At 50.0% G+C, this 25028-nt stretch overlaps 1 long non-coding RNA gene across 1 annotated transcript in view; it reads left to right on the top strand.

The window, feature by feature from the left end:
• LOC146356756 (uncharacterized) overlaps positions 1-19531 on the top strand; it is a 28230-nt gene extending 8699 nt beyond the window's left edge. The window contains exons 2-3 of the long non-coding RNA XR_014787325.1: positions 18111-18201; positions 19021-19531. This is a non-coding gene — a long non-coding RNA (uncharacterized LOC146356756). The remainder of the gene's footprint in view (positions 1-18110; positions 18202-19020) is intronic.
• Positions 19532-25028: the final 5497 nt, after the last annotated feature.

Here is a 25028-nt window from a genome sequence, read left to right as displayed (position 1 = left end):
ATTGCATATGCACACAGGGCAAGCAGGTCCCACTTCTGATATCTTGGGGACCCTTTTGAGGGCCAAGTAGTGGCATGTAATTTATAAATGTGAACTCCCCAACACCATTCCAAAGGTGGAATGAAGGAATAATAGCCTGGCCGGACGAGGCACACTTCTCTTCCGAGTCAAGAGGAGAAACGACTTCGGAGCTGCCTCAGACCGGAGTGGTTCTCTTGGCGGCAAACAAGAGTTGGAGGCAAGAGGACTTGTCTTGGGCAACCCAGCTGCTCCCACTTTGCCCCCTGAGCGTCTTGTTGCCCTTGACACAGACGCCAGACTTAAACAGTGAAACACAGAGGGCACAATCCTATGCATGTTTAGACAGAAAAAAGTCCTACAATTCCCAGCATTCCCTAGCCAGCTATGCTGGCTGGGGAATGCTGGGAATTGTAGGACTTTTTTCTGTCTAAACATGCATAGGATTGCACCCTTATTCATTTAAAAGGTGTGTATCTTGCCTTTCGATCAAATAATCCACGAGGCGGCTTATAACAGGTCACAATACCGCCCCCCCCCCCGGATATGCACAGCTCCCCATCACCAGCATCAAGGCTAGGCACGCTGGGGCCCTGGCCAGGGGCCCGCCCTCCTGCAGAGGCTCTCTGCCATGCAGGGAGCAGGCGGTAGCCATGAGGAGGAAGAGGCCGAGGGCTCAGAGCAGTTGCTGGCCATGGTGGGGAGAGGGCAGGGTCAGCGAGGGAGAGGCCCATGGCGGGCGTCTTGCCCAAGGGCTCTCTAGAACCTGGAGCTGGCACTGGGCGCCACCCAGAAGTCCCTCATTCCCCGGCTGATGGAAGGGGCCAGAGCACGTGCTTCCCTTCAGCGCTGCGGTCCCAGGGCAATGGGCGGTTGCAGCCGCTGTTCGGGACCGCAGGGGTCTTGGAATGCTGGTCTAAGTGAGGCGTTTTCTGTACAAGAGAGTGCTGAGATGTTTTTTTTAATCCATGGAAAGATCCACTGCTAGATGTATGATGGTCTTGGCAGTTTCGTCTCTTTTCCTCCCCATAGCAGAGACTCTGGAGACGGCTCTCGACGCAGGCAACATGGAGAAAGCTTTGGATGCAGGCAGTTGTCTGGGACTGAAAGAGAGGAAATTTCGATAGGAGATGATTAGGGTCTCAGAGAGGCTCCTCTGGAAACCTTGGGAAGCCACTTCTGGGAACTCCCCTGCCCCATTAATTCAACATAATTCTAATTTAAAAGCTGAATTTAATGTGAGAGGGAGTTTTTTTTCAAATATAGAGCACATTGCTTTATGTGTTATGCTGTGACTAAATTTATGTTTAACGTATTTTTTTACCCTTCCTTCCAAGTAAAAACACTCAAGGCAGCATTCAGAAATAATTAAAACAGGAAGAAGAAACAATACTAGATAGGGCAGAAAGCAGCCATTAAAAACAAATCATAAAATTCAGCATAATTAATAAATAAAACCTATAGACGATTTACAGATGAAAAGCCTGGGCAAATGGAAAAAAAGGGGTCACCTTTTGGTGTTGAAATGACATCAAAGTTGGTTGCAGGAGAACCTTCTTGGGAGGGCCACAAACATACGGAGATGATCCACAACAGAGAAGGCCCCAGCTCCAGGCAGCTCACACCAAACTCCAGATAGTGGGCCTCCAAAGGGTGCTGGCTACAAGTCAGTCTTCAGGGATCAGGGTCCCCAGCCATTGAAGACTTTACAGATACTTTGGTTTTGCCCTTTAGAAGCTTGACTAGAACCGAGGGAAAAATGGGGCAGGAGAACTGGGAGAAGAAGCCACCTGTCGGGGATGCTCTGACTTGGATTCCTGCATTGAGCAGGGGGTTGGACTCAATGGCCTTGTAGGCCCCTTCCAACCCTACTGTTCTGTGATTCTAAGAAGGAAGAGGGAGCAGAGATAACCCACTGCGCAAAACTAAGGCCAAATTATCATTAGATAATGTTTGTGAAAGGATTGGTCTCACGAAGGAGGGGTTTTTCTGGATCAAAGTGGGCAAGGGTATCTCAGACACTGGTTTTGCCTGCCATGGGTGATGAGTGCAAAAGGCATGGAGCCTTCCATGTACATAAGAACCTAAGAAGAGCCCTGCTGGATCAGGCCAAGGGTCCATCTAGTCCAGCATTCTGTTCACACAGTGGCCAACCTGCTGTCAACCAGGAACCCACAAGCAGGACATGAGCGCAACAGCAGCCTCCTGCCCATGTTCCCCAGCAACTGGTGTACATAGGCTCACTGCCTGTGTACACCATGAAAACTGTTTGGGTAGAGTTTTATACTTGAGTTCTTGGCTATAAGGGAAGCAAAAGCTGAGTGTAGTCAAACGTATACCCTGAATGTTAGGAAAGCTGATTTTAATAACCTCAAAACAATGATCAGTAAGGTCCCATGGCAAGCGACTCTAATGAGAAAAGGAGTCCAAGATGGGTGGGAGCTTTTAAAAAAGGAAATTCTCAAGGCACAATCACAAACAAGAAGAAAAGGTGGAAGACAACAGAAGAAGCCAATGTGGCTTCACAAAAAGCTTAGGGATGACCTGAAAACAAAAAAGGACACATATAGGAAGTGGAAAGAAGGCCAAGTAACAAAGGAAGAGGACAGGCAGGTAGCACAGAATTGCAGGGATGGCGTCAGGAAAGCGAAAGCTGAGAACGAGCTGAGGTTAGCGAGGGATGCTAAAAACAACAAAAAGGCTTTCTTCAGCTACGTGCATAGTAAAAGACAGAGGAAAGAAATGGTGGTTCAGCTATTAAGGATGGCAAAATGATAGCAGAGGACAAAGAAAAGGCAGAGGTGCTCAATTCCTACTTTGGCTCAGTCTTCTCCCAAAAGAGGGTCTATGACCCCCCTGGCAAAGGCAAAGTGCAGGCTGAAGGGGCAGGATTGCAGCTTGAGATCGACAGGCATATGGTCAAGGAACACCTAATGACTTTGAATGAGTTCAGATCTCCAGGGCCAGATGAACTGCATCCTAGAGTAATCAAGGAACTGGCAGAAGAATTCTCAGAACCGCTGTCTATTCTCTTTGAGAAATCATGGAGGACGGGGGAAGTGCCAGATGACTGGAGGAGGGCGAATGTTTTCCCTCTCTTCAAAAAGGGTAAAAAGGAGGAACCTGGGAACTACAGACCAGTCAGTCTGACATCAATCCCTGGGAAAATTCTGGAGCAGATGATCAAGCAATCCATCTGGAAGCACCTTGAAAACAAAACACCTTACAAAATGGTTCCTTTTCCTGCAGCGGAGATCCTTATACGGGTTGCTCCTCTGATAGGTGGGAACATGCGAATCAGCGGAATTGCCCTCGCATGTGCAAGAGCAAGTGATGCCCCACTTCGTTCCCTGCCTCGGCTCCCGGCCGGTTGCTGGAGTAGCTCCTCCTTCTAGCGACAGTTTGCCTCACTTTCCCCATATTTCTTCCTCTCTGCCCTTCTTTACCTTCTCCCTCAGTTTCCAGAACAGGCACTTTCCCCCTTTTCCGAGGTAGGAGCTTTCCCCCTGGCGGCGATGACCAGGCCTGTGCCTGCAATGCCTGGTTTCCCCTTGGGGCTAGAGAGGCCTGGAAGGCCGGGAGGCTCCTTTCTGGAACCTCAAGGAAGGGCCATGGGGCTTCGGGAGCAAGTCTGCCTGCCTGGATGAGATGCCTCCCGGCACCATCCAGCTACAGGCTGAAGCAGGGCCAGTCCTCCTCAGTGCAGGCAGGCCTACTAGGAGCAAGGCAGACCTGGGCAGTATCGTGTCCCAACCCTGCCTGGGGACTGGGAACGGTCCAAGGAGGGCTCCGAAGGAACCAAGGGGCCCACATCCCAGCAAACTGCCTCCAGTTCGCCCCCGCTGCGGATCATCAACAGCCAAGCCCTTCACCTGAAGTTTTGCCAGTGGGTCCAGCAGATGGTTGCAAGGGAGGGAGTCCGCCTGACTATCCCCCGTGGCAACTCAGTGCTTGGGCTAAGCCCTCTGGCCTTCCCTCAGAGTCAACTGGGTGCAAGCACTGGAGAGACAACAGGGGCCAGGGAAGGGAATCATCTTTTCTCATCCCTCTTCCCCCCCCCCAGGCAGGCATTGTGGGCGACCCTCCGCTGGCACCTTACCACCATTCGCATTTCCATCATTTTCAGTGCAGCTGCCATTGTGGGCAGACCGCATGGAACGAACGGGCCGATCCCTGCCCTTCGCATGTCTCCAAGGCCAGCCTGTTCTGCAAAGGGCAGCAAACACCAGCCTGCAGAGGGGCGGGACCCTTCTCCCTTGCCAGACGTCCTGCCTCCAGATCACTGGAGTCTGGGGCAGCTATCCCTTCCTTCCTGCTGGAGGGAGAGTAGGGAAGCCACCTGGAACACCATGTATCTGGACATGAAATCAGACGGGGCGAGAACAGGAAAAGAAGCAGAATTCCGACTGTCTGGAAGGGGTGGCAGATGTTTTTTCCTAACCACATCCCATCCCCCCTGCTTTTCCCAGCACCTATACGGCTCCGGTCCAGGTTATGTAAAAGACTGTATCCTCCCTTATGAACCTGCCTGTGTTCTGAGATCTTCTGGGGAGGCCCTTCTCTCAGTCCCACCACTGTCACAGGCATGTTTGGTGGGAACCCGGGAGAAGGCCTTCTTGGTGGCTGCCCCACAGCTGTGGAACGCCCTTCCCAGGGAGGCTAGGATGGCTCCCTCCTTGATGTGTTTCCAGAGGCAGGCTAAAACATTCTTGTTCCTGCAGGCTTTGGGGACATAGTTGGAACCTGGGGGTGAGCTGCTAAAATGCCATTTTAATGTTTTAATATAATTTTAATAGTATTGCTGTTTAATACCAGCCTCCCGGATTGCCAGCCTTCCGGGTTGGGGGTCCCTCTGCAGATCCACTGTGGCCCAGTGCAGATGGGGGCCAGAGGAAGCATTGCACAGCATCAATCCATTTGGCTCTCCTCACCTTCAGCCACCTGATACAGCCCAAGGTGGTGCTTGTATGAACAGATGACGTGATGGCCAGGCACACGTGAAGCGCCAGGGAGGGACCAGGCTGCGCTCCCTTGTGGCTGAGGCAGACCTCGCATTACTACCCGCCAGGCATGTTCAAGGGGATTTAAACTCCTTTGCAGACTGGCTGAGCTGGCTGGATGTCAACCAGACAGACTGGAGTCTCAGCTCGGTGGTCTTTCATGCCATCGTTCAACGTTTCAGGACACCAGTCGTGGACTTGTTCACATCCCCCATGAACCACGAAGGGCAAACAAGGTCCTTTCCAGGTATGAAGCAGAGGGTATGGAAGACATAGATGCCGTGTCTGCTGCTTGGGCCACGGGCATCCTGTACACCTTTCAGTCCAACCTCCATGATAGCTCAGCCCCTGTGCAGAATTCAGCCGGACTGCATGTGGTGTGATACTGGTAGTGCTAAACTGGCTGAGAAGGGCCTGGTACTTGGATCTTTTACAGCTGTTGGCAGAATGGGCCACTACCAACAGCTCCAGACCTTCTCTGCCAGAATAAACAAACAAATATAAAATAAATCCATCCTGACCTCAGCTGGTTTACAACTCCACACCTGGCAGCCCTCTGCGTTACCCAAGTCTTCCCACAGATCCCTGGCAGTGCACCCCCATAAAAAATGTTTTCTAAGGGGCGTTTCCTTACTAAAGCCACCACCAATCCACAGGTACTCTACTTGGGATCTGCATGAAGTCCTCAAAGCTCTTACCAAGCCCCCTTTAGCCTCTATGAAGGATCTCCCTGATCTTTTCTGGAAGTTTCTTTTCTCTCGTAGCCATCACATCAGCCTGCTGGGTATTGACTAGAAAGGAATTACGCTTTTTCCAGCAGGACGCAGTCATACTTCACTTGGATCTGACTTTCATTCCAAACGATAATAAAATAACTCCATCTTCCACAGGGCAGAGGAGCTCATTTCACCGTCCTTTTGTCCTGGGCAGAGTCAGCTCCTCGAAAGAGAACGGCACGCGTTGGACGTAAAACGTGCAGTTAAGATCCTTCTTAAAAGGACCAAAATGCAATAACAACCACTTTTGTGTCTTTGGCTCTCTTTCGGCTTCATTTCAGCCTTCCACCATGGGCAGGAAGGTCTCCAAGCCAATGTTGGCACGGTGGGTTAAGGCCTGCATTTCCCTCTGTGTTGCACTTCTGGTTCTGCTTGGCCTGGGGCGATCGCTGACTTTGTCCAGAGTGCAGCCACCTCTCCTGCCTTCGGAACCAGTGCCCCCCTTGTGGACATCGCAACTTGGGCTTCGGTGTCTTCCTTTGTGAAAGTCAAACATCCTCGCTTCAGCCAAGGCATCTGTCAGCCCGAGGATGCTCCAGAAGATGGCTACAGTTTAATTAACAGCGTTAGAAGCGACTTACCCGCCCAGTTTGGGGCATCGCTGTTAGACGTCCCATATAAGGATCTCCTCCTCTGCAGGAAAAAGGAATGTTGGTATGTACTGTGATACGTTCATTTTCTGCAGTGGATGGGGATATCCTGCCCTCCTGGCAGTAATCTGTTGCTCCTGGGGGGCAGGTGTGTCCTCAATTAGTTCTTCTTCTGAAGGTGTTGTCCAGGGTTTTTACTAATAAAGTTACTGGAAGTTCGAGGCTGAGACATCTCCCGAACTGGGAGTAGGGTGCTCTCCCATATGAGAGGGCAATTCAGTTAATTCGCATATTCCTGCCTATTGGGGCAAGTGGGAGGAGCAACCCATGTAAGGATATCCTCCATCCACTGCAGAAAATGAACGTATCACGGTACCTACCAGAGGCTGGAGCCAGGGGAGCAGGAAATCGCCATGTCCGCTTCCTTGGGCCTCCGCTGTTGTACCAAAGCTCATCATACTGCAAGAGATTGACTGCAATCAAAGGGAGGCTCCAGAATGAAACTGCCAATCTAGAAATATCAGCATGTTTGATTCTATCTATTTAGGGCTTAATTGAGAGCAGGGATGACTCTCCCCCTCTACATAATTAACATAGCAAAAGTAGAAAGGATTGGGTTATTTCCAGTTTCTGCTGCTCTTAAGGAATGGATGTGTTTGTATACATTAGAGCTTTGCATAAAAATCCCTCTTGCATGGAATGGCCTTTTGGCCCCAGTGGCTGCATTTCCCCCTTTGGATCCATACATATCCGCCAACTGAGAGGGTAAGCCTGTCATGAATCTGAGGATGGATCTCCTGTCCATAAATATTTCTGCCACAATATTTCACTATTGCCAGAAGCTTCTAGGTTGTTTTGCTAAAACAAACAGACTGAAAAGGGCTGCTGCTACCCTTTCTGGATGCTGGCATTGTATGGTCATTGTACAGCATTTATAAACTACTCTGAAAAGTGTTTTTGGCCAGGCAGGATAAAAATAAACACTAGGAATTGGGGGAGGAGGAGAGACCTTTCCTGCAGGCTGTTGGATGGGTGTTGCTAAAGAGAGAGAGAGATGGAGACAAAAAACACGGAGGGGAGTTCTTTTGGGGGGAGATCAAAACTACCACCTCCTCCCCTACACCATGACCTGCCCCTCAAACCACAAAGCAGAGTGCTGCCCCAAATCATACTTGCTTGAGATCGGAGTGTCTCAGCTAAGTGTCCTAGACATTCTCTAGAAGCGTTAAACTAACACAGCAAACTGGGAAGATTGTATTGCCACAAATGCCTGCTGTCATGAATTGCGACTGTGCTTCTCTTGCATGCATTCGAGCTTCGGCCTCTTGGACCTCACAGATTGGATCCGCCCCACCGCCCCCATCTGAGGAGGTGGGCTCTGTCCACAAAAGGTTCCGCCACACTAAATCTGCAAGTCTTCAAAGTGCAACAAGATGCTTGGTTATTTTTGCTGCAAGAGACTAACAGGCAGCTGCTTTCACCCCTTTGGAGACTGGCTTTGTGTGGCCATTTTAAAACATTCTGAAGCTACTTCAGACAAATGTTTTTGGACAGGCAAGATAAATATAAGCTCAAGGAACTGGGGGAGGAGGTGGGGAGAGACCTCACCTGCAGTTAAATTCACTGGGGGGCATTATTTTTTTTTGGGGGGGCAAACTACACCCCTACAGCATGAGCAGAAAACCCTCCCGCTACTTTTCTCTGCTCAACCTAAATCCAGTATTTTCGCAAAATGCAACTGAACTGTTCCTGTCTTCAGGAGGAATGTTTTAATCAAGTGCTCCTCAAAGGCGTCCTGTTGTCCTGGCAGATGTGAGGCAGCATTTTTGGCATTGTGCCCCCCCTAGTCCTATACCCATATGTCAGGAGAGTGTCATTTCTAGATGGAATTGGGCCCTGGCTATGCATATATATATATATATATATATATATATATATATATAACCTGTAAGGAGCTGGTGCTGTGAATCAGCAAAGGAGGTGGGTGTATGATTTGGGGATGTCCCAAAGCTTATTCTGGGCTGCACAGCGCAAGTTCCTTATTTTTTCCCTGCGTGTTTTGGTTACAGTTGGCACGCTGCGCAATGCCTGACAGCGCCTGCCCACGTGGGGCGTCCTAGGCTGGGCAGGACGCAGCGCCGCCTCGTAGGGGGCCCCCTGCTGGCCATGTGGGGGTGTGAGTTGGGGTGTCCCCCATCTTACCGTGGGGCGCACAGCCCCAGTTCAGCGTTTGCCACGTTCATCTGGGCTTTTCTCACGTCGATGTGTTTTGCGCAAAAGGGGCTGTTTTGATTGGATGCAATAGAGTCTTCTGATCGTGGACATATATGACACGGGGTAGCCCAAAACTTAATTTGGGGTGCAGGGTAATTTAAACAGAGCATGGAATCACAGAATAGCGGGGTTGGAAGGGGCCTACAAGGCCATCGAGTCCGACCCCCACTCGGACTCGGGGCACTGTTCACTTTGCTGATGGAGCTCTGCTTCGAAGTTTCACCCTAATAATAATAATAATAATAATACCACCGATAAAAGCCACATTTCTATCCGAGGAAAGCAAGGCAGCTCCCGTAGTCCGCCGCCTCCGCATTTACCCTCGCAGCCACCCGGCCGGGCAGGTTGCGCTGAGTCAGCGGGAAAGGAGCGGGGATCTTCCCAGGCAGCGCTGCCCGGGGGGCGTTCCGCCACCCCCCTGCGCGGCGGAGCTCGCCTCCGTGGCCCCCGAAGGGTGGGAGACGAGGGCGGCGGAGCGCCGCGCGTGCGGACTGCAGCTCCCGCATTCCTGGCCGCGGGCCGCGTGGGGAGGCGGCTCCGGGAGCCGGAGCCCCAGCTCCTGGCGGGCCCTTGCGGGGGGGGGGGTGAGGAGATGGCGTGGGGCCGCTCGCTTCCCTGGGAGGGGCGGAGAGACGGAGCCAGGCCACCTGCGCAGGAGCGGCCGCAGGGCCGCCCCGCCCCTGCCGCGGGAGAGCGGCCCGGGGTTCCCCACGCCGGCAGCATCACCGCCCCCTCGTGCCCCGGGGATGGGGAGGGCCGAGGGCATTGGGGGCGGGGGGCCGGGAGATGCCAGGCTGGGCAGGGGGAGGGGGGGAGCCGGACACCCCCGCGGTGGGCGGGGAGGCAGCTCTGGCGGGGGGCGAGGGAGCCGGCGATCTCCCCGAGGGAGGGGCCATTGTTGAGATGGACTGCCTGTATTTCCGGAAGGCCTGGAAGCAGAAGAGGGGGCGGCCAGGGAGTGTCCCCGCGCCCAGGCAGGAGCTGGGGGCTGGGCGGTGGCACGGTGGGGTTTCCGGGTCGCTCTGCAGTGCACTAAAGTGCTTTGGAGCTACCTGGCCTGCTTCGTGCCGCTTCATCCCCCCCCCCCCATGCAGCGCAAAGCAGCCGGCTTCAGCTCGCGCACTCTTTGTTGGCAGGATGTAGAATGGCAACCCGCTCCAGGATTCCTGCCAAGAAAACCCCATGGAACGTATCACAAGGCTGAAAGAGATGACGCCGGAAGATGAGCCCCTCAGGTCGGAAGGTGTCCAATATGCTACTGGGGAAGAGCAGAGGGTATTTCCAAGTAGCGCCAGAAAGAGTGAAGCGGCTGGGCCAAACCCGAAAGGACACTCAGCTGTGGATGTGTCTGGTGGTGAAAAGAAAATCCGATGCTGTAAAGAACAATATTGTTTAGGAACCTGGAATGTCAGATCAATGAATCAAGCTAAGCTGGAGGTGGTCAAACATGAGATGGCAAGATTGAGCATCGACATCTTGCGAATCAGCGAACTCAAATGGACAGGAATGGGCGAATTTAATTCAGGTGACCATCGTATCTACTACTGTGGGCAAGAATCCCTTAGAAGAAATGGAGTAGCACTCATAGTCAACAAAAGGGTGGGAAAAGCAGTACTGGGGCACAATCTCAAAAATGACAGAATGATCTCAGTACGAATCCAAGGCAAACCATTCAACATCACAGTAATCCAAGTCTATGCCCCAACCACTGAGGCGAAGAAGGTGAGGTTGAACTTCCAATCTTCCCTCTTCATCATAGGGGATTGGAATGCTAAAGTATTAAGTCAAGAAATCACCGGGATAACAGGGAGGCATGGCCTTGGTGTACAAAATGAAGCAGGACAAAGGCTAAAAGAGTTTTGCCAAGAGAACACGCTGATCATAGCAAACACTCTTTTCCAACAGCACAAGAGGCGACTCTACACATGGACATCACCAGATGGTCAATATCGAAATCAGATTGATTATGTCCTTTGCAGCCAAAGATGGAGAAGCTCCATACAGTCAGTAAAAACAAGACCTGGAGCTGACTGTGGCTCAGATCATGAGCTTCTTGTTGCAAAATGTTGGCTTAAATTGAAGAACGTAGGGAAAACCACTAAAGCATTCAGGTATGACCTAAATCATATCCCTGATGAATATACAGTGGAGGTGAGGAATAGATTTCAGGGATTAGACCTGATAGACAGAGTGCCTGAGGAACTATGGACGGAGGTCCGTAACATTGCTCAGGAGGCAGCAACTCAATCCATCCCAATGAAAAAGAAATGGAAGAAAGCCAACTGGCTGTCTGATGAGGCTTTACAAGTAGCTGAGGAAAGAAGGGAAGCGAAAAGCAAAGGAGAAAGGGGAAGATATATCCAACTGAATGCAGAGTTCCAGAGAATAGCAAGGAGAGACAAGAAGGCCTTCTTAAATGAACAATGCAAAGAAATCGAGAAAACAATGGGTAAGACTAGAGCTCTCTTCAAGAAAATCGGAGATCTCAGGGCAACGTTTTGTGCAAAGATGGGCATGATAAAGGACAAAGAAGGCAGGGACCTAACAGAAGCAGGTGAGATTAAGAAGAGGTGGCAAGAATACACAGAAGAACTATACAGGAAAGATCTGAATGTCCCTGATAGCCATGATAGTGCGGTCACTGAGCTTGAGCCGGACATCCTCGAGAGTGAAGTCAAGTGGGCCTTAGGAAGCATTAGTAACAACAAAGCTAGTGGAGATGACAGTATTCCAGCTGAGCTATTTAAAATCCTAAAAGATGATGCTGTTAAAGTGCTGCATTCAATATGCCAACAAATCTGGAACACTCAACAGTGGCCACAAGACTGGAAAAGGTCAGTTTACATTCCAAATCCAAAGAAGGGCAATGCCAAAGAGTGTTCAAACTACCGCACAATTGCGCTCATTTCACATGCCAGCAAGGTGATACTCAAAATCCTAGGCTTCAGCAGTATGTGAACCGAGAACTACCGGAAGTACAAGCTGGGTTTCGAAGAGGCAGAGGAACTAGAGATCAAATCGCCAACATTCGCTGGATCATGAAGAAAGCAAGAGAATTCCAGAAAAACGTCTATTTCTGCTTCATTGACTACGCTAAAGCCTTTGATTGTGTGGATCACAACAAACTGTGGCAAATGCTGAAAGTGATGGGAGTACCAGACCACCTTACCTGTCTCCTGAGAAACCTGTACGAGGGTCAAGAAGCAACAGTAAGAACCAGAGATGGAACAACCGGTTGGTTCAAAATTGAGAAAGGAGTACGACAAGGCTGCATATTGTCACCCTGCTTATTTAACTTCTATGCAGAGTACATCATGAGAAACGCTGGGTTGGATGAATCAGAGGTTGGAATTATGATTGCCGGGAGAATTATCAACAACCTCCGATACGCAGATGATACCACCCTAATGGCAGAAAGCGAAGAGGATCTCAAGAGCCTCTTGTTGAGGGTTAAAGTGGAGAGTGCAAAACCTGGTCTGAAACTCAACATGAAAAAAACTAAGATCATGGCATCTGGCCCCATCACTTCCTGGCATATAGAAGGGGAAGAAATGGAAGCAGTGACAGATTTTACTTTCTTGGGCTCCAAGATCACCGCAGACGGTGACTGTAGCCATGAAATTAAAAGACGCTTGCTCCTTGGGAGGAAAGCTATGGCCAACCTAGACAGCATGGTAAGAAGCAGAGACATCACCTTGCCGACAAAGGTCCGTCTAATCAAAGCTATGGTTTTCCCAGGAGTACTGTATGGCTGTGAGAGCTGGACTATAAGGAAGGCTGAGTGCCGAAGAATTGATGCCTTTGAACTGTGGTGCTGGAGAAGACTCTTCCGAGTCCCCTGGACTGCAAGGAGGTCAAATCAGTCAATCCTGAAGGAACTCAACCCTGACTGCTCATTGGAAGGACAGATACTGAAGCTGAAGCTCAAATATTTTGGCCACCTAGTGCGGAGAGAAAAGTCACTGGAAAAGACCCTGATGCTAGGGAGGATTGAAGGCAAAAGGAGAAGGGGACGGCAGAGGATGAGATGGCTAGATAGCATCACGGATGCATTGAATATGAACTTGAGCACGCTCCAGGAGAGAGCACATGACAGGAAGGCCTGGCGTGCTATGGTCCATGGGGTCACGGAGAGTCGGACATGACTTAACGACTGAACAGCAACAACAACAACAGAATTCTCCAGGCATCAGTTAAACCAAATTCATGTTTGAATTAAACCATGGAAGCCTATAGCGCCAGTCTGGCTGCCATTCGGCTCTTCCAAGGAGGCCTGCTCCTGTCCAGCAAAGGGCCCAAGGCCTCATCAAAGCCCCCACTCGCAATCAGCTAATCATAAGAAATGTCAACCAATTTACTAAAACTTTCATGAAACATAACCGGAGAATCATTATTAGGCTCATATATATTAATCATGGCAATTATTTTATCTGTATATTGCCCAACTAGAATTAAAAAAACGACCCTCAGATCAAAAAAGAAACTGCCATTGTGAAGAATCTGCTCATCTTTTATAGCAGAAATAAAATTTCTCAGCTTTTGCTGTTTGAGATGATGTGCCAGAATCTTACCTGGACGCTTTGCCATTTTCACAGTATACCTGGTGTGAATAAGCTAAAGCAAATTCCACCTGTTGAGACAATATTATTCAGGTCATATTTAATATACTGTAAGTGCTGGTAAACGTGGGGTGGCGCAAGCAGCAAACATATATGAGAATTTTCAGCGTATTATTCAAATATGTTTGTTGCATTCTAGTTTTTTTTTTCTTATGAGATGCATAGGTAAATAAAAGCCTTACAGGCCCTCCACTCGATGGTGCAAGAGCTCCACCCTCATTGAGTCAAAGAACGCCAGTAACCCAGCAGAGATCTGTGATTTAAACACCTCATTAAGAAGAGACTGGCGTGGGGGAATCTCAGTGTTGCAACTGTAGGGAAATTGGGGTGTGGTTCGTAACAACCAAACAACCAGTCTTACAATCATTAATTTGATGTAAAAAAAAGAAAACAAAATACTCTAGCCAAACACAAGTATGATGATCCAATGAAATAAAGGGATAATCCCTCCCTCCAGGATGCAAAATATGCCAAGCGTCAAACCAGATTCAGGCATATGGGCTTGCAGTGTAGATCTCACCGCTGTCTGCTTCAACAGTGGATCTACAATCCCATTGAAGTCCCCTCCCACAATCAAATGAGCATATGCAATATCAACCAATGTACTGAAACATCCATGAGATGTGACCAGATTATCATTATTAGGCCCACACACATTAATCATAGCAATAATCTTACCTGATCGTTTCCCAACCAGAATCAAAGAGCGACCATCAGACTCAACCACCTGTTGAGCTGAAACGGAAACTCGCTTATGGGTCAAAATAGCAAGCCCTGTGAACCGCAACGAAGTATCATTAAGGCTATGTGCTTCTTCCAGTACTATGTACACCAGTTGCTGGGGAACATGGGTGGGTGGGTGGGTGCTGTTGCACTCATGCCCTGCTTTTTGGGTCCCTGGTCGACAGCTGGTTGGCCACTGTGCGAACAGAATGCTGGATTAGATGGACGCTTGGTCTGAGTCAGTAGGGCTCTTCTTACAGTCAGGGCCAGAAATATTGGAACGAGGAGAACCGTTTTGGCAGTTGGCCTCTGCACACCACCACATTGAAGTTGAAAGGAAACACACCCAGATGGGAGCAAAGCCAGGACTTCCAGCTGTCATTCAAGGGGCGTGACAAAAGGGGGGCACTAACCATTCAGGAGGTACAGCCAGTGGCATACCTCCCCCCCCCATCATTGGTGGCTCATAAGTAATGGAACAAACCAACATCTGACGTGGATGCACAATGGCAAGCCGATTTAGTCGACATGACGCAATTTTCTCAATACAACAACGGTTACAAGTATATTTTAACAGTGATAGACATTCTGTCTAAATATGCCTGGGCTTGCCATTGCGCATCCACTTCAGACACTATGGTCCTATTTCATTTAAAATGGATCCTGGCTGGTTTATGCAGTGTGTAAGCCTCCTGATCTGAAAGCCACTTGGTAACCTCTCTTCCTACGAGCGTTTTGCTCTGTTTCTTTGCCTCCTGAAATAAGGGGTTCACTCCACCCAAACTCCCAACTTCACCGGGGGTATAATAAATCTTCTATAGGGTTTCTTCATGCTCTGACATTTTGTAGGTTAACACAAGAATGGATGCGTAGGGTTACTACAAAGCATTTTTATTGGTGCAAAAGGAACCACCACCACAGAAAACATAATCTTTCTATGACCGTGTCTGGGGAAATACTTGACAGGCAGGAAATGTTGACTGTCGGTGAACTCTCGATGTTCAGGATCTCGATATTGTCGCATATTCCATGTTCCTGTGTAAAACAATGAAAAGCTTAGAGTCAGCAGCATGGACCCCCACCCCCGGAATTGCTCTCTAGATACTATTAAGAACAAATCTCAGATACCGGTGTGCCTCCTTTCTCTGCCACAACTTCCGTCTCTTCCAGATCCTCAAGGGATGTGCGGAAAGTAGACCAGGTTGTGTCAGGATCCCCCAGCTCCATTTTCTCTAAAGGCGAGTTGGCTATTTTCATAAGCACCCCGCCATCCATGTCTTCAACAGGCTTCACCTCAGTGCTATCCATACTCCAAGCGGCATGTAACTTGGTTTCAGGAAAAGTTCTTTGCCCCATGGGAAATACAGCTAAAGGTAAGCTGCCTGTTACAGTCGCTGTGACAACAGCTCCCTTCCCTGGTTTACTGTTTATGACTCCAGGTTTCATAGGTGCAGTTTCCATCTTTCTGGGCTGGATGCACAAGGGTACCAGGAGATGAGTAAAACCTGAAGGTCCCTCAGTCACTCTTGGCTGCGCCATGTTCTTTGTGCAGAAAACGTGTCTGGGCATGATAAAAGGCTGTTTTTCTGGGGGCAAGGCTGTCCCTATTGGTCAATGGGGTTGCGGGGCATGACCTTCCAGGGCTAGGCTCTAAGACCTCTTCCTATTGGGTCGCGGTGGCTTGGTGAGTTTGTAGAGGGGTCACATGACCCCGCAGGACCAATCCGGGTGCAGCTTGGAAAAGGCCCTGTGGGCCATCTCCACACCCGTACCCGCTAGGGCTCTAAAAACAATTCCTATTGGTCCACGGCAGCATGGTGAGTTCATAGAGGGGTCACATGACCCCCGTCAGGTGACCTTGAAGGTCATATGACTGGGTCAGCTGATTGCATATGTGGGGCTTCTGGCTAGGGCGGGACTTCCCGTCTCAATGGGGGGCGGTGCAACTGTCACCTTTGAAAGTGGGGCGTGGTTTAGGGTTTGATGCTGGCCCCCCTCCTTTACTACTGGTATGCTTTGGATCATGAGCTGTTCCTTTCCTTCTCCATACTTTTCTCATCATTCTGATACAAGTTAATCTTGGTTTCATCAGTCCAAAGAATCTTCTTCCAGAACTGGGCAGGCTTTTTTAGGTGTTTGCTGGCAAAGGCTAATCTGGCCTGTCTGTTCTTGAGCGTTACCAGTGGTTTGCACCTTGTTGTGAAGCCTCTGTATTTACATTCATAAAGCCGTCTCTTGACTGTAGATGTTGACAATGACATGCCTACCTCCGCAAGAGCGTTCTTGACCTGGCTAGATGTTGCAAAAGGGTTCCTCTTCACCATGAGCGGCATTCTGCGGTCATCCACTTTAGTTGTCTTCCGTGGTCCTCCAGGCCTTTTGCTGCTGCTGAGCTTGCCAGTTAATTCCTTCTTTTTCAGGATGTTCCAGAGTGTTGTGTTGGCCACTCCCACTGTTTTTGCTATCTCTCAGATGGGTGTATTTTGTTTCCTCAGCCTAATGATGGCCTCCTTCACTCGCATGGACACCCCTTTGGACCTCATGTTGGGGGTTCCAGTGAACAGCTACCACATGCAAATGTACCACTCAGAACCACCTCCAGGCCTTTCATCTGCTTGATTGGCCATGGGGCACCCAGGAAACAGGCCACACCTGGCCATGCAGCTGCTTGTCAGACATTTGTTCCATTACTTATGGGCCACCAACGATGGGTGTGTGTGTGTGTCACTGGCTGTCCTTCCTGGATGGGTAGTGCCCCACTTTTGCCAAACCCCTTGAATTACAGCTGAAAGTCCTGGCTTCGCTCCCATCTGGGTGTGTTTCCTTTCAACTTCAATGTGGTGGTGTACAGAGGCCAACTGCCAAAACAGTTATCCTTGTTCCAATATTTCTGGCCCCGACTATGTTCTTAAAAAACCCTCCCTGACCCAATCCCTTCCCAGAGTATGTTCATCCATTGCCATCAAGCGCTCCAGTCTATCCAGATCACTTTGAATTTTGTTTCTGTCTTCCAAAGTATTAGCTATCCCACCCAATTTTGTGTCATGTGCAAATGTGATCACCATTCCCTGCACCTCCTCCTCCAAGTCACTAATACAAATGTTGAAGAGCACTGGGCCCAGGACTGAGCCCTGCGGTACCCCACTCGTTACCTCTCCCCAGTTGGAGAAGGTCCCATTGAGAAGCACTCTTTGAGTCCGATTCTGTAGCCAACTGTGGATCCACTGGATCGTTGTTTCATCTAGCCCACTTTGAGCTAGTTTGCTCATCAGGATGTCATGGGGCACTTTGTTGAAAGCTTTGCTGAAGTCGAGGTATATGATGTCCACAGCATTCCCATGGTCACAAGGGAGGTTACTTGATCAAAATATGAGATCAGATTTGTCTGGCAGGATTTGTTCTTGACAAATCCATGTTGGCTTCAAGTAATCATGGCATTGTTTTCAAGGTGCTTCCAGATGGATTGCTTGATCATCTGCTCCAGAATTTTCCCTGGGATTGATGTCAGACTGACTGGTCTGTAGTTCCCAGGTTCCTCCTTTTTACCCTTTTTGAAGAGAGGGATGACATTAGCCCTCCTCCAGTCATCTGGCGCTTCCCCCGTCCTCCATGATTTCTCAAAGAGAATAGACAGCGGTTCTGAGAGTTCTTCTGCCAGTTCCTTTATGACTCTCGGATGCAGTTCTGGCCCTGGAGATTTGAACTCATTCAAAATCATTAGGTGCTCCTTGACCATATGCCTATCGATCTCAAGCTGCAATCCTGCCCCTTCAGCCTGCACTTCGCCTTTGCCAGGGGGGTCATAGACCCTCTTTGGGGGAAGACTGAGCCAAAGTAGGAATTGAGCACCTCTGCCTTTTCTTTGTCATCTGTTACCATTTTGCCATCCTTATTTAATAGCTGAACCACCATTTCTTTCCTCTGCCTTTTATTATGCACGTAGCTGAAGAAAGCCTTTTTGTTGTTTTTAGCATCCCTCGCTAACCTCCGCTCGTTCTCAGCTTCAGCCTTCCTGACGCCATCCCTGCAATTCTGTGCTACCTGCCTGTACTCTTCCTTTGTTACTTGGCCTTCTTTCCACTTCCTATATGTGTCCTTTTTTGTTTCCAGGTCAGAGCATCCCTGACAAGTGGAAGATCAACGCGAAGGCAGTCAAAAAGGGATGACTGACTAACTCCTGATTTTGAATTATATGCATAAGGTAATGTATATAACATAATGAAATATATACCACAAAATGCCACAAAGCCAATCCAGCATATGAGTCATAATCAAACCAGCAACAAAGCAGCACAGAAGTTTAAACTTTGAAAAATCAAAAATGCCAGGTGCTAAAAAGAGAAAGGGAGTTGTTGCCCAGCAAGTTCAGATGAAGCGAGAAGCCTAGTTACAGGGCTCCCAATCTGGGCTGGCAAAGACAGTTGAGGAGGTGGATTTGGGGCTGACTAAATTTGAGTCCAAGACATTTGAATCTGTAGCTGGGAACCAAGAGGCTTTTCTCGCCTTGAAACTGGGCAACCGGGAGGAAAATGAAAGTTGCACAAAGAGTTGCAAGGATGGGAACGAAGCCTGCAGGAGGGGAAGCAAGAGGGGCAGCTGCCACGGGAGCGAGTGGCTGGGCAGGCCAGGAATGAGCCACCGTGAGGAAGACGCTCCTGGCCCGCCCTGGACCCTCGTGCCCCGCAGGCTCCCTCTTCACCTCTTCTGCTGTGGCGCTCAGGCCGCCTTGACTGGCTGAAAGGTTTTACGCTATGGCGACGGCCAAGCCAGCTTGACCACTGGGGATTGTGGGATCTGCAGTCCAACGCAACGGAGGGCACCAGGTTGGGACCTTTCAGCCCCATTAGCCCTCTCCTGACCAGACCCTCCAACTTGTAGCACTATGAAGGGATATCCTGATCCTGGCTCTTGTCAATGTGTCTTTCACAGACCACTTAAATGCTTTCCTCACACAGTGGTCAATAAAAGAGGAAAAGCGCCAAAACTTTTCATATGGTTTCCTTTTATTTTTCTCGATAAGGAAGGAAAATATGCCATGGATGCGTGGGGAAGCTCTATGTGTCATCAATTCCAAGGTGAAGTCCCACACAGCTGTTATCATCCAGACTGTTCCCGCCCTGTGTTTTCTAAAGTAGCCACTGTATTCTTCTATAAAGTACAATCCATTTAAGAAGGAGCTGGTATCTGCACAGTAAATGAAAACATTGACTTCTCCTGATTTGCGAAATGAAGCCGGATAGATCTCCATTTGGTTTGCACTCATCATTCTGGAGAATCTTTGCGTGAAAACAACACAAAGACGGTTCCTGGTGAGCTCAGGCGTCAAAGTCCTCATGAACCTCTCTCCGTTGTCCGTGTCTGAAGCGACGAGACCAATCAAGGTCCACCTGAAATGCAGGAGCACTTTGGCAATCCCCTGGTACTGGGTTTGGTCTTTGGGGACCATCGGGTAGAAAAAGGGGAACTGAGCTTTATCATTCAGAAGATGAGAAATAAAAGTGTAACTGACCTGGCAAGGAAAGGAGGACATCAAGGTTGTGTTTTGTTTCAGATCAGAGCTGAAATATTTGTCAATCCCCCTTTAAAGATGTCCAAACTAGTGTCCATCACTGCCAGGGCTGTGCATGGACCCCCTGCTTGCTACAGATGATGCTTTGGACCTTAAAAAGCAGTCCCACTTTGCTTCAGACCAATTTGGACCCAATCTGCTTCACTTTGGATTCGGATTCAAAGCATGATTCAGATATCTGAATCATTTTGATACGATGTTTTCCCTTTGACTTGCATTGGAAAACAGAAGTGGCCATAATGTAATAATTCGGAGACCTGTCAGCCCCCTTGGAGGGGATCCCACCTGCTGGATTTCAGACAGTTTGGCTAAGGGCTCTTTGTGCTAGGTGGAGGTGAAATTTGATTTTTTCAACAAAAACTCTCAAAACCAAGAGCTATAACTTTTCCCTCTTTCCCAGATGTGCATGACATTTGGGGACTTCCCAGCCCCCATAGAGGGGGTGCCACGTTCCAAATGTCAGGCAGTTCAGCACACGAGTTTTCGTGCTAGGAACAGATAAAATGTGCTGTTCTCAGAATCTCAAACTAAAGGACATAAAATCAGAGGAGCTTAAATGGTGATTAGGAGGAGGTCACAATCCTTAATCTCTGCTGTAGGTTTCTTTGAAGTGCAAATAACCCCTTTCCCCCAGTACTTTCCAATTCAGAATCATCGTTGATGACCTCAGGCTCTCAGTTGTCTTCTCTGGCAGAGGCAGGAAGATGCAGCAGCCCTGCCAAGCGGGATCTGTGTTCATTCTACAGCTAATACATGCCAAGGAGCCCGGACCTCCAGGATACCTGACCAGACAAACCCGGGCTTGCTGGGCCACTTGGGTGACTCTGATGCTTTGGTGACTCTAGAAGGAGCACTCAAGAGTCCTCCTTAAATGAGGATCCATCAGAGGTGCCAGCAGCCGTGGTAATGCCAGCTCCAAGAGTGTATATTGAAGTTGCTCCAGTTAAAAAGCTCATAGTGGGACCTTGGGAATACGTGTGTGTGTGTGTGTGTGTGTGTGTGTGTGTGAAATAAAGGATCTGGAAAGAAAGGGAAAACTACTAAGAAATGGTTGAATTGAGAACAGAGGCTGGTGGAAGACCCATGGGTGCAATAGGGTGTGTCATAGTTGTCTGGACTGGGCCAGCCTGGGGCCAGATTAGAGGCTTGAATGAAGGAATAATGCTAATAAAACAACAATGCCTTGCCCAGCAGGGCAAATACGGAAGAGCGGCCAGGGCTCAGAGAGGTGGAAGAAACCAAAGCCAAGCCCGCGAAGAAACCAAAGTCAAGCACGGCATATCCTATAATAGGGGAAGACCGTGAGGGATGAGGGGCTTGACTGCCCGGGGCAAACAGCAAGAGCAAAGGAAAAGCAGATGCAGAAGGGAAACTCCCTGCATGCAATAAGGCAGGGCAGGGAGTAGCACTATTCCCTGCGTTACTCATCGGGATGTGAAGCTGGAGAACGTGGCAGGCGGAGGCTGGGGGAGGGACGCCCCTGGGTGCAGTGGGGGGAAATACGCAATAGGCCCATGGCATCAAAGCCACGCAGCCCAGCTATTCCACCCAGGCATGGGGTGTGGGGCACAGGACAGCCGGGTGACCTGACTGATCCTGCAAACTGCTCTGAAAGTTAAAGCTCCAAAAGCACCAAAGCTCACTGCCGCCGCCACCTCCTCTGCCTCCTCCTCTCGGAACCCCTCAGCAGTGGTCTGATTTCTTTGGATCACACGGAGGCACCCCCCAACAGCCCGGATTCGCTTTGGTATTCGGATTCGGCACCAAAGCAATGCACAGCCCAAATCACTAGACCTGGTGGCAGGGAGTTCCACAGAGCTTAACTGTGCGCTGTTCAAACAAGTCCTTTCCTTTGAAAGGCTTGCCTTGATGCTTATTGACCCAGCAAGCCTCCTTGTCCCCCACTCCCTTTTTACTCTTCCACTGAACTGAGAAGATGCCTGAGGCTGTAACCCCAAACACACTTGCCAAGTCATAACTCCTGCTCAGCTCAGCCGGACTTGCTTCAAAATGAACCTGCACAGGAACGCACAGCAACGGTTACCTACGGGTCGCAACAGGGCGTAGGCTTTCCAGAGGGCTGAAGGCATTTTACTAGGGATGTCAGAGAATTCCGCCATGGATCTCCGTGAGGCCGAATGCCAGTGCATTTGGCCCCCCGAAATGCATGGCGGAACGAAGCCCCCGCCCCCCCAACCCACGAAAGGCGCATGGAACGGAGCACTTACCTGCTGCCGTCCGCGCTGACTTGCGAATGGAGGCCACCCGGCAGCCAACATTCGCTTCTTCATCATAGCCGCTGTAGGCTGTGTAAATACTTACGTAGCCTGTCACGGCAGCTTCGTAGGACGCAAATGGCAGCCTCTACGGTGGGCGCCATTTGTGTCTGCAGCAGCCCGTTCGCGGCCGGAACTCCAGCTGCAGATGGCCCTGGCCAGCGGCTCCACAGAGCCGCCGCAGAGCGGAGCCAGCCCAGGAGGAATTCCGGGGGGAGGGACGGAGCACCTCCCCCCCCCCATGAATCCAAGCTCTGCAAAGGTAAGTGACTTTCATACATCCCTAGATTTTACACTTCAGGGGAAACTGCTCTCAAATTAATTGCAACCCCCGTAAGAACTATATCTCCAGTCTCACGGGGTCATCCACTGCCCACTGTTTCACTTGTCTGAAATCAGACTCAGTTGCAACGTGGAATTAGACTCAGCTTGTGTCTGGCCCATTCTTCTCTATCCCCACCTGTGGAATTTTGTAGATGCCCAACACAGTTGAAATCTGGATGGAGATGTCAGAGTCGGATCCCTCAATGACAGCCACGGGGTGATTCTGTCTTCCACATTTGTAGTTGGGAACATTCGCCTGCCCAACAGAAAGCAGGCTGAATAAGGCATCTGAAGTCATTCGTTCATCAAAGTAGTTCTCATGGATGTTGTAGCCCAGGGTGATGTTGGGTAAGAGCCTGGTATTTTGGTTTATCTCCTTAATAGCAAACAGGAAGGATAGGACCTTCCAGTAATACCTGTTTTCTTCCCTGAAAAATATACAATGGAAATAACATATTCATACCTGAGACAGATAAAAGGAAGGACGTCATCAAACAGCGCAGACTTGAACTATGGAATTTGCTACCTCCAGATGTGGTGATGGCCACCAACTTGGATGGCTTTTTAAAAAGATTAGACAAATTCACAAATGGTAACACCTCCTGGCATATAGAAGGGGAAGAAATGGAAGCAGTGACAGATTTTACTTTCTTGGGCTCCAAGATCACCGTAGACAATGACTGTAGCCATGAAATTACAAGATGCTTGCTCCTTGGGAGGAAGGCTATGGCAAACCTAGACAGCATAGCAAGAAGCAGAGACATCACCTTGCCGACAAAGGTCCGTCTAATCAAAGCTATGGTTTTCCCAGTAGCAACGTATGGCTGTGAGAGCTGGACTATAAGGAAGGCTGAGCACCGAAGAATCGATGCTTTCGAACTGTGGTGCTGGAGAAGACTCTTCCGAGTCCCCTGGACTGCAAGGAGGTCAAATCAGTCCATCCTAAAGGAAATCAACCCTGACTGCTCATTGGAAGGACAGATCCTGAAGCTGAAGCTCAAATATTTTGGCCACCTAATGCGAAGAGAAAACTCCCTGGAAAAGACCCTGATGCTGGGAAAGACTGAAGGCAAAAGGAGAAGGGGACGGCAGAGGATAGAATGGCTAGATAGCATCACTGATGCAATGAATATGAACTTGAGCACGCTCTGGGAGAGAGCGCAGGACAGGAAGGCCTGGCGTGCTCTGGTCCATGGGGTCACAAAGAGTTGGACACGACTGAACGACTGAACAACAACAACACAACAACACTATCAATAGTGTGACAGTTTGGGAGGTGATTATGCCTGGTGGGAGGAGATGAACAACCAATCCAGTCAGCCTCCCTCCTTTTCTCCTTTCATAGTGCATAACTCAGATTTAATCATCAAAATACCTGCCAGTTTAAAAGACCAGAATCTAAAGCTACCTCATGTTGGCCCAAACACCACAAAGCCAGGAAATGGGAAGCTAAAGCTCTTGCCTTATCTGAGGTACCTCATGATCTGTCTTGATGTTGTGCAGTACTACAAATTCTGCTTGCTTACAACTTATCCTCCATGCACTTGCACTTTTCCTGGGACTTTCACTCCCCAATAGGGATGTACAAAAGGGACCTACCTTGTCCTGCAGCTTTTTTCGCGGTGGGGGGGAGGCGCTTCGCTTCTCCCCCCGAAGTTCATGCGAGCAGGGGGTGTCTTCCCGCCTCGCCCGGCTGAAATTCAGGCCGGGGAGGAGGCTTCCCGCCTCGCCCCCGGCCGAAATTCAGGCCGGGGAGAAGTGCCCCGTCTCCCTGGCCGCGAACTTCAACAGAAAAGTAAACAAAAACAAAAACCGCCCTGTGATAGGCTACGTAACGATTTACGTAGCCTATCACGGCTAGATCTGCAAAGTCAGATTTTCGCGTTGCCCTTATTTTCACTTTAGTCTATGTAATCTTTACGTAGACTACAGCGACCAAATAAGAAACGCGAATGGCGGCTCCCTATGGGGGCCGCCATTAGCCGTACGTTCCCCTTATTTTCGCCATCTTAGTCTACGTAAATGTTTACGTAGACTAAGACATGCCAAAATAAGGGACACAAATGGCAGTGGCCATGGCCGCCGCCATTTGCATACACGCGTGTTGTTGTTGTTTTTAATCAGCCATGATAGGCTATGTAAATCTTTACGTAGCCTATCACGGCTGACTGCAGGGACGCAAACGGCGGCGGCTACGGCTGCTTCCATTTGCGTCCCTGCTAGCCAGTGGCCGGATGTCCGGCTGCTGGCGGAGCCGGCCGGTGGCTCCACAGAATCGCTGCGGAACACAGCTGGCTGGCCAGGATTCTGGGGGGGGGGAACGGTGCGCCTCCCCCCCCGGCGAGGATTCTGGGGGGAGGGACGGACTGCCTCCCCCTGCACCATCAGAATAATCCCCGAATGGTAAGTACCTTTCGTACATCCCTACCCGTAGGAGAGCAGCCATCCGGGGGGTGGGAGGGGCTGCTGCTGCGGCGGTCACCACCACCACCACCACCGCCGCTCTTCCGTGGGCGCCTGCCTGGCAGACCGCCGCTCCCAGCAGGGTCAGGCCCCCGGGTGCTGGCCAGCTGCTGCTGACCATCACCACCTGCTCCTCCTGGAGGGACCCTGTAAGCTGGCTGGCTGAGGTGGCCTGGGAGAGCCAGTGCTGGTCAGGGGACGTCTTGATCTGGTTGTTGTTTCACTGTTGGTGGGGGTGGTTTGGGGGGTTTCTGTTCTGTTTTAGGGGTGGGAGCCTGCCTGATAGGCGGGAGCAAGGGGGCATGTGTCCACCTGATGGAGGCAGTGGGGGGAGTGTTGGGGGCCAGGCTACACAGAGGCTGGGCAGCAGGCGCTGGGGTGTGCTAAGGGCAGGCC

This window comes from Heloderma suspectum, chromosome 2, assembly GCF_057233095.1.
Source record: "Heloderma suspectum isolate Gila_16-S chromosome 2, 16-S_ref, whole genome shotgun sequence".
Classification (NCBI taxonomy): domain Eukaryota; kingdom Metazoa; phylum Chordata; class Lepidosauria; order Squamata; family Helodermatidae; genus Heloderma; species Heloderma suspectum.
Note: the sequence above shows the minus strand (reverse complement) of the source record. Positions and strands in the feature narration are given on the sequence as shown.